This window comes from Lichenostomus cassidix, chromosome 2, assembly GCF_008360975.1.
Source record: "Lichenostomus cassidix isolate B80296 chromosome 2, HeHo_3.0, whole genome shotgun sequence".
NCBI classification, from domain to species: domain Eukaryota; kingdom Metazoa; phylum Chordata; class Aves; order Passeriformes; family Meliphagidae; genus Lichenostomus; species Lichenostomus cassidix.
Window position 1 is genome coordinate 16,457,573 of NC_139482.1, and position 13,808 is coordinate 16,471,380.

The 13,808-nt window shown below is 41.5% G+C and overlaps 1 protein-coding gene across 1 annotated transcript in view; it reads right to left on the bottom strand.

Moving 5' to 3' along the window:
- MYO3A (myosin IIIA) overlaps window positions 1-7,546 on the bottom strand; it is a 113,481-nt gene extending 105,935 nt beyond the window's left edge. Inside the window, exon 1 of the mRNA XM_085050485.1 lies at window positions 7,281-7,546. The gene's annotated coding sequence lies outside the window, so the exon portion shown is untranslated. The remainder of the gene's footprint in view (window positions 1-7,280) is intronic.
- Window positions 7,547-13,808: the final 6,262 nt, after the last annotated feature.

Here is a 13,808-nt window from a genome sequence, read left to right on the forward strand (position 1 = left end):
CCAACACTCTGGTCCTGATGGATACAATTCACTTACACCAGGAAACCTGCAGCAGTCTGTTGTGTACTAGTTACTGCAACCAGTACTGGTCCAGCTCCTTGATTTCACATGCTGTGGGAATGAACAACCCAATTTTATGTGATACAATGAAATCTCCCTTAACACGATTCCAGGCTAAGGCCAAAGTAAAGACTGAGATCCAGAGACATACAGCTGTAATAAGTAAATCCTCAGTTTTCCATTCCAGATTCAAAATTTGCTTCCTCCTTCTGTCTTGTGGGATTCACACAGACTCAACTCAGTCAGGACACTGACTGCAGTCTCTTCCTAAGGCATCACCTTTTTCATTACCTTATATCTAGTCTTTACCCATGCCTCGGGAACTTCACTACTTTCAGGCAAAGCCATTTCTTCCCTCCCCCGCAAAAAGAACACAAATGAGTTACAACATTTTTTTAACCTTTCTTTGCCTTTAAAATAGTGCTCAATTACAATCATTGTACTGGGATTTTTTTAATCACTTCATCTCTAAGTGCTTTTTAATTAGCTCATATTTGGGACTTCACAAAACAATAACCAATTTGGAATGACAAAGTAATTAGGATTCAGAATACCAAACCCTTGCTTTGAGAGTTTCAATAATGACAGGATTTTAAAATTTCCCTATCTATGCTTTAGTTTTTAAAATTGAAGCTAACTATTTGTTTAAGATCTTACTAGATACTAAATCTGTGACCAGTAATTTTTTTAAGGGAAAAAAAGTCAAAAGGTGTCAGTGGTTGCCTTCATAAGAACTGATGTATCCAAACCATATTGAAGCCTGTCTACATACAGGCTATTTTCTACAGAATATGTAATTTTCCATCAAAATCTAGAGTCTGCTATGTCTCACATTACAAGAAAACACAGGAGCTTCTGACCCAGGCAGCAGGAGATACGCAGCATCGAAGAAAGAAAGATTTCATTCCTCCCTTTCGAAGATGAGCACTTCTGACACAGGAACTCAAAGAGCAGCTTCACATTTTTAGACTGCCAGAGCCAGGCAGGGAACTCTGATACACTGAACTTCCAAATACATGCCTAAGCAAAGGTCCACCCTGCTGCATGGATGTTTTACGTGAAGTAGACAACTACAAGAAAAAAGCATCACAACCTGCAGATTCAGACAGCCTCCTAGGCTTCATTAACTCCCTGTACTTTGACAGAATGAAATTCATTCACTCCCAGTATCAATTGCTTATTTGTCTGCAGAGACTGGTACAATGAGAACTGTTAAAGGGCTAAGGAAACATGATCCTGCAGGTGCTATTTGTCTACCAGAGGGGAAGTGCTGGAGAAATTGTCATGTGCTTTTGTTTTCTTTTGAAAATCACACCAGTTGCACATAATTTTGTGTTAAGAAAAGTCACCACATAATTAACAAACATGCATTCAGTAGCTGTCATACTTAGTTCAATAATTTAAGAGTGCTATTCCAGAAAGAATTATTCACCCTAATTCTTTCTTTTGATTTACAGCTTCAAAATAATAACTTGGATAAATTATACTGAATATCATGTTTCCTCACCTTCACCAAGTTTAAGAACATGTCCCGACAGATAAATAGTTTAGTTTCCACTTCTATTATTAAAAATATATTAAATAGAATGATTTCAAGTGTTCTATTCTGGATGATTAATAATGTTTTATTACATCTCAGTGAAGTTGTGAAAGCTGATAACAATTTAACCTCATAATTCAGTAGTAAATTGGACTGTTCCTGGGATATGTCTAGATGCCAAACCAATTGGATAATTTATCATACACTTCACCATAAAAAATTTATTTAAAAGCCACCACAATTTATAACTTGATTCAAACCTCTAAGCTGGGAATGTACCCTTGAACTGCTAGGAAAAAAAAACCCTTTAAAATACTTCTGGTGTGCTCAGTGTGATCATTCATTCAGCTTCTGCTCAGATTTTGGCTAACCTGGTGGTGAGGCCTGATGGATGCTGGGCACAGTGCCAGTATGTCAAAGCAAGAGCACCCAGCAGGCAGACAGGTGGCCTGAAAGAGCTCAAGAGCCATTATGTGCATTATGCACCATTATCACTGGCAAATCTCTGTCTCTTGTTATCTTTCCTGTTGCAGTTTCCCCAGAATCTGCTCACTTACAAAAAATGGTATAGGCCAAGCCTCCAAGCTGGAACGTATAAAATATCAGCTCACCCCAAAAGGTTTATAAGTGAATCCCACAGCAGCTGGACTGCTGAGGCTTTCCTGCTGCTTGGTGGGATAAAGGAGACACCTGCACCGTGACAGCGGAGAACGGATAAGCAGTCTCTTACCCCCCAGCCAGATTTTATTCTTCTGGTTTTGCTTGGAGGTGCATGAGTTAAGAGTTATAGGTTATAAGTTATGAAACTTTATGGCATGAACAGTGAATAAATGAATTCATGTGATAGACTGACCTGGGCAAAAGGGGATTGAGCCCCTCTTTGGCATGTTATGGTTCTTAATGAGCTCACAAAACGAAGTTTAAATCACAGAGTACATTGTGCTGTAAGTTTGAGAGAGCAAAACAGACTGACACAGTGATTAAATTCAGGGCATTAAAGACAAGGAAACAATAGATTTTGAATTCCAAGAAAACAAGGTTTGGGGTTTTTGTTGGTTTGGTGGTCAGGTTGTTTTTTTCTCTGAGAAGGGGATTTGGTGACAGTTATAAGAACAAATTGAGTGAGACTTCTAATGAGCCAGTCCTGTGTGACTTCTTGTTTCACATCAAACACAGGCACCCTATATAGCAGACTTCAGGCCAAATATTAGAGATGCCCAGAGATGCCCTGTTCAGCAGCTGTGCTAGCAGACCACTGCATCCTCCATAATTTTCAGTATCTAGTCAGTTTGGAGAGGGAAGGGGAAGCCTACTGAAGAACATAGTATATCTCCTCTGGACTATCTTATTGCTGCCAAGGCAATTCAGTGAAGTACATTTATCACACCCAAAGCCTCAGACACAAACCAATTGTGGAGGGATTTGCAGTCAATGCCACAGAGCATTAGAGACAGCACAGTCACATGGGAATAGGAAATAGGTTTTGCTTCTGCCAGCTGGGTTGAAAGCACAATGAATATAGAATATTATATGTTAATCCACATAGAATATTATATGTTAATCCAATATATTCACTGCTGTTTCATACCACCTAATTGTGCAACTTCATTTTAAACCTTCCTCCACAAAAGTTTCTGAATGGACCTTCATTTCACTTGGATGAATATATATCCATTTCCTCCACAAAGAGCTAATAAAATGAGAGCCACCTTGTCTCATGTCGTTCTCCACAGAGGGAGTCTATATGATTAGCAAAGCAGACATCTAACTATAATATAACTATTCACATATAACTACAATGAACCCAGCCTTTAGGTTCCCATCAGCATCTTGTCTCCTGGCTACCACAACCTTCTGGTCTTGAAAACTGGAACTGGGACCTCGTTGGTTCAGTTCAAAGCACACCTGCTGAGGTTATCTTCCATTTTGTTTGTTCACATCACTCTCCTTCACATTGCAAACATTACTTATGTTTAAACAGAGAGCTCCTGCACATAGCCTATCCTGCAAGGTGCCAAACATCTTCTGTATGCCATAAGTGGTAGATGTCAGGTACCAAGAACACTGGCATACATGGCATATCAGGTCTGTTACCTCTCTGGAGGTGACACAATTCATTCCTTCAGACTGTGAAACTTAAACCTCTTGCTTAATGGATGCCAGAAAAAATAATCACCCAAACAAAACCAAACCAACCAAACAAAAATAGACCGCTTGTTATATCAAATAAAAAAGTCTCATCATCTCACTTTTTCACCCCTTTTATTGCCTTTATCCAGTATCTAATTTGTAAGTTCTTTGGTCTGGCACTGATCACGAGGCACAGTGGGGCCTTCAAACACTTAATGCAATGGCACAATCAAATCCCAAACCACATTTCTTCTTATTTCATGAGTTATGCCACACTGACAAGTACTTAATAAGAAAGTCAAAGGATGCCCCACAGAATTCTCAAAACAAGCCAAAAGGTACGAGGCTACAATATGCCCTTCATCATACTAGCACCTAGCAATTTCTGGTTAAATGTCCAAATAATTTGATTATTCAACTAAGAGCATGGATTGCAGCTCAGATTCTCAGGTAGTATGAATGCAGCTGCAATGAGTCATTTGTGCAGTATATTATCTTAGCCATCATTCAAAGGGTACATTTTGCTCTGGAAATTCAAATATCACCCCCACTCAATTCTGAGAGAATATCTGGCCTCTGATTTTGATGGCAATACAACTTTATCCAAATGGGAACTATACTCAAACCTAAGCTTGGTGTGAGCAGATTACCTTGTCTGACAATTAGTTAAAGACAAGTGTTTAGAAATTTGCAGGGTGTTTTTTTTTACTTAGTCAAAACCTGAATGCACTTAGCCTTATGATTTCACTCTAAAACAACAAATTTGCATAATTACATAATTTTTGTACTATCTGAATTATCCTCTTCAATAACACATCAGTTTGCTTACTACTTTCCACTCCATATATTTCCCATTGCTTTCAATTGTCCTTCCTGTCTGCAAGAAACCTTCCAGAGGGAAAAAAATCTCTTTAGTCCCAGCTGTGGTAGATGAAGACTAAAAATCAACAACCTTCTTTAACAGTCAGTCCATGTCTTTTGCTGTTGTATGCTTACACGAGTAGGAGAGACACAAGACATCAATTTAGGTAGACTTCACCCAAGCTAATGTATAAAATACACCTATTGGAACCTAAGCTAGATGCTATCATTCCATTTGAACAAAAAAAATTGATTCACCTAAGCTGGTTAGCATTTATCTTAGCATAAGACAGCTTAGTCTTCAGACACTGTTGATTCTACTAGCTAAGTTTCCACTGCCTACAACAGGAGCCCAGTTACACTGCTTCAGATGAAGACATGTTAAGGTGAATGAATTCTATCCTACTTAAATGATGGAAACAAAGAGTTATAGTTTGACAACTAATAAAATGAGTATCAGCTCCCTACTAGAGTCAGGAAAGCTGTAAGCCAGCCACATGTCATCACCTGAAAACTGTCAGGCAACTTGGTCATTATCTGATGATGCACAGACAAGGCAAGCACCACACAATGACACTGCCAAACAAACTTTGAATCCAGCAATCAAACCCTAATGTAATGTAAATGCAGGAATAAATGGTTAAGTAAAACATTTGGAGGCAAGGAATGGTGATCAATTTAGGCAAGTATCAGACAACACATTTCCTGTACATGTATATAGTTCAAAGTATACACATCAATCTTCGGGCTGTCCAAGGAAGAAATTGATCTAACTTTGAGGTCACTTTTTAATGTTTACTCTCTGAAAGGCTGGGTAACTGCTTCTTTTTTTTCTAAAACCACTTTTTCTCTTTGGTGACTGTTATCCAGTGACAAGTTTCCCAAGAAAGCAAGACAGCTTTCAGAGACATTTGATGCCTCTGGACTCCTTGACCTTTGTAAAACTTCTACACACAGTAGAGAAGCAGTACTGTGTGGTATCAGTAGCTGATATCCTTCTATTGATAAATGCATATTGGGTGTCCACACTGACATTTCATCTGCTGATTATTATTCAGCTGATCTTGACATTTTGACTTGCTGCAGACTGAACTGGCCAGCCCTGCTCATGGGAGGCTCCATGTCTTCACTCTCTGAATGTTCTCAGAGGGCATGGATGCAAGGGATCGGTTTCAGTGTTAGGTTCCACCTTGGTTTTCATCCATTCCCTGCCATGCCCCACAACAGTCAAAGTTACACTGCATGCTGAGGTTTACAGTTCTAAGGACACTCCATCAGAGGAGGGGATTTTTTAAGCAACAGGTTAAAGAATCAGTGAGGGTTGTAAGCATTCAATCTATCCTCATGCATCAGGGCTACCCACTGGATTGCAATCCTTCAGAGTTTAAACATGCCACCAGTACAGAACCCCAACTTTTTTTAAGCTAACCTTCAGTTAAAGGAAGAGGGTATGAAAAGAACATGGGAGAAAAAAATGCTAAATTTAATTACTGTGGTCAATTTTAAAAGCTCTAGTGTTTTGAAAACAAATGAGAGCTAAAGATTTTTGTGGCAATTGTCATCCAACAGACAATATTTATGCAGGGGCATTACAATCACGAAACAAGATTAATAACAGAAGGGGGAATGGTTTATTATCAAACTGTATTTGGACTTTGTGCCACCAGAAGTAATGAACTGACATTAGCAATCCATTAACTGAATTATATCCAGCTCATTTTGTGGCTCCCAGAAGAAAGGCACTGCAAGTGATGAGAATAATTTTTCAATGACTAAACACTAGATCAATATATTAGCAAATAAGTTGGCTTTCAAAGCTAAAGCATTACTTCGTTTTCCTATTTTAACACAGTAAGACTTTATACGGCCATAAAAATCAATATGGTGCGACCTCACTCACTCCGTATTTCTCAGAACTTCTAACAGCAGCAAAGCCGCAACTCAAAATTAATTTAGCTGCTGTATCAATGAGCTTTGTCAGGGCTTGAAATTAAGGCGATGCAGTAACTTGATAGCAAGATAAGGAAGGCATTGCAGACAAGCAGACTTGCTAGCACTTAGCATTAGCCGGCAAGAAGTTACGGGGTGTGAGTGTATCCTGGGCACGGTAAGACTCCACACGTGTCCGGCCGCGGTCACGGTCACGCCACAGCCCCGCGTGTCGCTCGGGCGGGCAGCGCTCGCCCTGCTCCGGGAGCGCCCGGCGCCTCTCAGCCCTGCGCGCCGCGGCCAGGCAGCGCTCCCCACTGCTCCGAACGCGTTTCTCATCCAGAAACTCACTCACAAGGAAAAAAAAAGGGGATGGGAGGGGAAGAGGAGGGGAAAAAGCAAAAGTAGACACAAGCAGGATTCATCCCAATGAGAGAGCGCAAGAGCCAGCCCTCCGGTGCCGGGACCCCCCGCTCCGAGCAGCCGCTGCCCGCCCTGCCGGTGCCGGGCGCGCCCATCGCGTCCCGTCCCGTCCCGTCCCGTCCCGTCCCGTCCCGTCCCGTCCCGAGGCATCACGGCGGGAGCCACTGGCCCGCCGGGCCGCACCACCCCCGGGGGCCGGGCCACCTTCCCGCCGGGGCCGCCCCGAAGCCCCTCGGCGAGGCGTGGCCGCTCGGCAGCGCAGCTCCCCGGCGAGCCCCCCCTCAGGCACCGGCCCCGGGAGTCGCCCTTGTGCCCGCCGCTCCCGGCCGGGGATTACCCGCGGCGAAAGCTCCGGTCCCCGCAGAGCCAGCCCCGCCGAGGGGGCTGGGGCCGCGCCGCCTCCGGCCGCCGTGCCTCGGCTTCGCCCTCCTCCCTCTCCTCCTGCGCTCGGCCCCGGCCCGGCTGCGGTCCCGCCTCGGGGTCAGCAGCGGATGAGCGCTTTGCCCCGCTAATCCCCCGCAGGCGCCGGCAAAGCCGGCCGGGCTCGGCCCGCCCCGGGCAGGGCGCGGCGGGGGCAAAGCCGGGGCAGCCCGGGCTCCCTCACGGCGGGACAGCGGCGGTGCTGAGCGCGCCCCGGGCCGGCCGCGGCCGCTGGGCATCCCGGGCCGGCCGCCTGCGGAGCCGGGTCACAGTCCCGCACCCTGAGCCGCCCCGCGGGGATTACACGGCCGGGCGGCCGGTGAGGGTGCTGGCCTGGCACGGGGGAGCTGCGGCTCGTGGCCCTGGGGCTGCCCATAGCCGCGCTGCCCTGAGGAAACCTAATGGACCTACCTGTCCCGCTAAAAATAATTCACATCTGGTGCACGCCCCGAGCTCGCGTTAGCACCTTTGCAGAGAGGTGTCTATGCCGCAGCAGTACAACGTTAGAGTAATAACGTAATAGCAGAGTGAAGGTGCAAGATAAAGTACTCAAAAGTTGGGAAATTGGTGAATTTTATCAATACAGCTCGTATGTGGTACATGAGCAAGGCTTTAATTACGTTGGTTAGGTTTTCTTTGCAAGTTCCCTGACACATCCACTTCAAAGAAGCAGACAAACTCAGTCAGCACTGGGGATCATGTGCCTCCATCAGAGACTTTGGCTGTTGGGTTGAGTTTGTCTCCTTCCCTTTTTCTGATAATATTTGAACCTGGATTTTGTTTTCAGACAGGTCAGACATTAGGGGAACGGTTTCAGAGGTATCTATGTTCTACGTTTTTCACAAAAGCAGAGTAAACATCAGGTCATTCATAGATGGTTTTTCCATGTGAACATATCTGTAACAGGTATGGCTGCTTCTGCCATCCCAGCCATTAAAGAAATCAAACAGAGAAGAAACCTTATGAAATTCCTCCCTGTGGGAAAATCATCAACAGAAATTTCTCAAACCCCAAAATTAAACAGCCATGAGCCAGGTATGTATAGGGACTAGAGACCTCTTTGATTTCCTTCATCCAAGCACTACTACTTTATTATATAAAAGTTGTTGACATTATTTTAGACTGTGCACTGCATTATGCATGTAGAAATTTATGAGGGATAATTTAATATCCCATATAGACTTTATAAACTCCTTTTGTTGCTGGCTGCTCTGTCCCTTCATAACGGTTCCTCTTCCCTTGGCTGAGACCCTATAAAAATACAAAATGAGCTTCCTAGTTTTATGGTCCCATTTTACCAATTAGAGTTGGAGGCACTAGCATAATAGGGCCTCAGCTGTAAAAACATCCATATCTTTTAGGCTCTAGTCACTACAGGAACAACACTCTGCAAAAGCTTCCCCATCCCTGAGCAAAGCTTTTAGTTGTGCTTGGGAGTGCTTGGCACCCCGCTGCCTTTCAGTTGCATGTCTGATGGATGGCAAATCACATGTAGAAGCATGACTAATTCTCTGATCATGCAGAAGTTTGACCAGAGTGCACCATCAGAAAAAGGCTGGAAGCCTCTCAGTGGAAACTCAGGTACAAAAAGGAGTGGTGGGCACTCATAGCTCTTCTCCCAGGAAGAGCTTGCGTGCATCCAAGACCTGAAGCAGGGAGCTGAGAAGCGTTTAGATACAACCAAAGGAACCAGAAAAGACAATAACATCCGTGATAGTTGATATGACCCCTTCCACTTCTGGCAGTGCTGTCTTAAAACCACTGCTGCCCACCACAGCTCACTCTTGCTGTGTGCCAAAGCTACCATCTCTTATCTCTGAAGACCTGAAATTCCCTATGAGCACTCCTTCTGTCACAGGGGCCTCAAAAGCAAAACCCCATGCTCAGTGGATCCACTTGAACTGCTGAACACACTTATGTCTTCTGCATTAATTAATTATTCAGGTGAACTGGTCTGTGAAACTCAAAAAAACTTGTATCTGTTTCATTCAGATAATCCTGAACAATATACAAGTAATAGCCTGTTGCTACAGAAAGGGTCCTACTTTAAACCAGTAAAATTCACAACAAATGTCACAGGCCTGTAGACCTAGGCACTGTTCATACAAAATGGGAATTTCAGCCCTTAGGCAATGACAATCTATGTGTCAAATGGACACTGATTGTACTGGAAAACTTAGTCATGAAATGATTATGTGACATTTGATGTCATGCAGCCTAGCCACATTTCTCCTTTCCCTTTATTTTTACTCCTTCATGTTCTTTTTCTGTCTCAACATGCCTTGGCTTTTGCCCCTCATTTTCCCAAAAAATAATAATTTGCTTTGCTTTTATCTAGAAAACTTTTCAGATGAGATATCAAAGTTCTGGAGTACATATGGGTATACACTTTCTCTCCTCCAAAATAAAATTGAAATAACTAAGGACAAATATTATGTATTGACAATATCCATATATATATATATATATATATATATATATAAAATGATAAATGAAGTGTGATCATCTCCAGCTGTACCTGGCATGAGGCTAAGTTGTGCTTAATGCCACAAGACAGCATCTATGCTACACTATCTTTTTAACAGATTGTGGTTAGATTAGTTTCAGACTTTCTCCTTGCCTTTCAACATAGTTTTCGTCTTCATTAGAGGCATTGTGGATGCAAGTCTGAAAAGTATTTTTAAATTACGATGTGACAAATATGAAAGCAGTATGAACAGACACCCTTTCAAAGTATCTTCAACATTAGATTGCATTAGACAGTTGCTTTTAGAATAAGTCTTACTCTTCATTATTGAAATATAATGGACCTAAAACATACATAAGTGGAAGAGACCTCTTTTACTTCAGAACTGATACATTCAGGCATCTACATTCTTAGAAGCTCCTAATAACAGAAAGGAGTAGAGAGGGAAAGATGCTCTTGTGATTAGGGCACCAAATTAAGAAAATTTACTTAATAAGGTATTTCGTATATTGTGAAAGATCATACTACAGCCAAATAAAGTCAGGATGCAGATAGGCAGGAGACCTTGAACCCTCCCTACCAAAGGAGGTCCTTGGTTGCTAGGCTCCAAATCCTGGGCAGAACTCAGCCATAGAGAGCTTGTGGGACCTAAGGCACATGTTCCTGCTTTTCATCTAATTTTTTCTTTAAAAATGATCTTTTAATAGTATTCTACTCAAGAAAAGGTGCTTTGATGGCTAACGAGGTACAAATGCAAATAACAAGTGACACACAAAAAGATCAGCAGATAAATAAATGAAGACTTAAGAAAATAAACAAGCATGCTTCACTAGCAGGAGACCACCACTATAAGAATCAAAAAACTTACCTCTCTGGGGAAGTGCTTTTTGACCTCTCTAGCTGCTTGACTGAGCACAGCCTGTAGCAAATATAAGGAACTCCTCCCCTTTTGGTGTTTATTACAGAGAAGCAGTACTTCCTGCAACACCTGAATAAATATCCTCTAGGAAAACCACCACAGAGTTTGTCTGCATCTAGCTTAGTATTCTTTTGATCATAAATACCATCTACCAGAATGAATTATCAAGGATGTCCAAAAGCATAAGTTATTTATTAAATGCACAGTTTTCTCGAAGCAACCCAGAGCTTTGCTAGATATTTTCTTTAGTTGATCAAAAGAGCTCCGTAACCCCTTTTGAAGGTCTTAGATGCGTGATCCTTGTAATCACATTTAAGGGGCTGGTTAGCTCAGGAGATTGTTAATAGGATACAAAACCTTTAACATCTAACCCAGATCATTGCAGATGAAAAGCTGTGAGTATTCAACAGCTTTTTCATGTCCCATGACCTAACTTAGTTTCTAAAGGAGAAATGTTTGTATTCCTTTAAATCTACACAATGTGCTTTTCAGACTTTTTTTTAACTGCACATCTAATATAAAACATTTGACAAACAGGAAGATAATTTAAAAGCTCGGTGGTAATTAATGAATCCAATTAAATCTGCAATCAAAAGAATTTTGAAATTTACCACTCCAAAATTGGCTCCACAGTCTCAACAAGTCTGTAAGAACAGGTGAGAGTTACAGTAATGAAAAAGCAGGAATTGCCAGAAAGTAGGAATAATTTAGGAAGCTGACAGTTCTTCACTAAAATGTGCCCCTATCAGTCCCTGTCATTAGACCCAGGAGCTGCACATCTGGCACAGAAGTATTAACCTTTGAATGGTGATAATCTAACTCATGCTTATTGATTCATATCCAGCAGGGGAAAAAATGTTACAAGTAAAATGTTCAAGGCATTGTGTTGAAATATCACAGCTGTTTCTGTTTCACAGGGTTTGAGGTAGCAAAGTTTTTGCAGGTGGTGTTTTTCATCTAAGAAAGTTGTAAGTTAGACACAGTTTGAATGCATGTCTCAAATTCAATTTTTAAAAAGTGCTCTTAATTTTTTCAAACAAAATATAGGAAAAAGATGTATTGGAAAATTTGGGATATAAAACCTTCTGCAGTTCTAAAAAATTGCCCTAGAGAAGCTCAGGGACCAAGTGATAACTGCAGAGAGATATGCTGCAAAATGTGTCCTGGTGTCAGTAGTTACTTAGAGAGTACCCTTATCCTTTTCTTGGAACACACGGATCACTGAAATAACATTAAAGGATTTTGCTTACGTGCAGTGATGTCAACCAGTAAGAAGGTGTGAGACATCTGAGGATTGCTGCTTTTTGTATACCTGGGGTTAATTTAAAGTGCCAGTCTTGAAAATGTGCAGGTAAAGGTCAGGGGTTTTGGTACTGTCGTTTCCAAGTGTGCACAACATATCCCTCAGTCATGAAGCTGGCTTGAAAATTGTGGGATTAAAAAACTAAACTAAACAATAAACAGCACCAGTCACGTGGTAATTAATATTGGTCATGTGGGTCATCTTGTAGTCATCTCGTTAATACAGCAGTTCCCAAACTAACTGCTCAGCAATTTCAGGTTTGGCACTTTGTAGTTTCTCACAATATCTTTTTGAATCAGTTGTACGGAGGGTCTTGCTTGTATCCTGGAGTGGCAGTGCCTTCAGTTTGCCTCTGTGAGATGCTATGCATATATCTTTACAGTTGTAGTTCTTCACAGCCCTTGAAGGTTTAGGTGATCAGCAGTCTGACATTGAGTAAAATACCTATTAAACAAATACCACTATTGACACTACTAAACACAAGTGTACTTTGGTATGTAAATAGAACTGTGAGCTAGCGAAGTATAAGCAGCATCAGTATATTGATAAATGAAGCAGTTAAATTGATGTTTGATATGTGCATCTAATTAGCATCTAGGATTCAGTCTCTTCAGTTCATTGCATTCCAGGTCCTGCTATTTAAAAATTTTTTTGTAAGTGGGTGAATAAAAGTCTTTTCATATCAGGTGATAAAAGAATACTCAGTGTTGAAAAAGTGTGTTTTTTCTTCTGCCTCAGAAGGGGTCACAGTGCACAAATGAAAGTGTCAGCCAGCAATGATAGATGTCATTTTGTACAAGTGAAATGGAGAGGGAATTCGTCTTGTTCAGTAGCCAGAGCACACACATTTCTGTACAGGCAGTAAAGACATTTTGGTTTACCTAAAACCAACTTCTCTAAAGACTGTATCAGTTTCAGTAGGCCTGGCAAGAGTCGCAATGCACCAGATCCTTAATCTGTGGATTAACTGGATGTTGAGGTTACCATTTGGAAAAATTAAACTTCTAATCCTCATAATATGTAAGGAATCTAAGTATTCAGCAATAAGATGGAAAAGAATGATAACCTAAACAATTTAGTGAGTTCTATTTGGTAATACCTTTTTTTAATAACTTTTTAAGAAGCAGCTACCTTGATTTTGAATGGAAATTACTTGTGAGGTTTGCAAATTTGAGGCTCAGAATACTTATCTGAGGTAATTTCAGGTTTGGAATATCACATAATGTCCAGAATACTTCCAAGGATAAAGAGAATGTGTCCAACATGCTTTGTTCCACACATCTTTTCCCTGTTTCAGACCTACCAGTAGCTTGCTGTCAGTTTTTCCCTTCCGTTGGAGCCAGAGGTAACAAGCACTGCCAGACTTCACACACTTCACAAATACACACTTCATTAATCCCAAACAGTTGCAAAATTACAAAAAAACTCCCAACAACAACAAGAACCCAACAAAAAGCCACAAAAAAACAACCCCCAAAAACACTCACAACCAACCAAACAAAAAAAAACCCCCAACCAACCAAAACAAAACAAAAAAAAAAAAAAAACCAACCAAACCAAAACAAAACCCCAACCAACCAAAACAAAAAAACCCAAAAAAACTTAGAAAATTCTCTCTCTTTCAAGCAAAAAAGGAGACAGACACAAAAAGAGAATGGCAACATAATCTGAGAATAACCTGGAAAGCTTGTTCTGGAGTTTTTCTCCATTATTCTGCCTGTACTATTTTGAATTCCTCAGCCTCCTAATCCAGAGG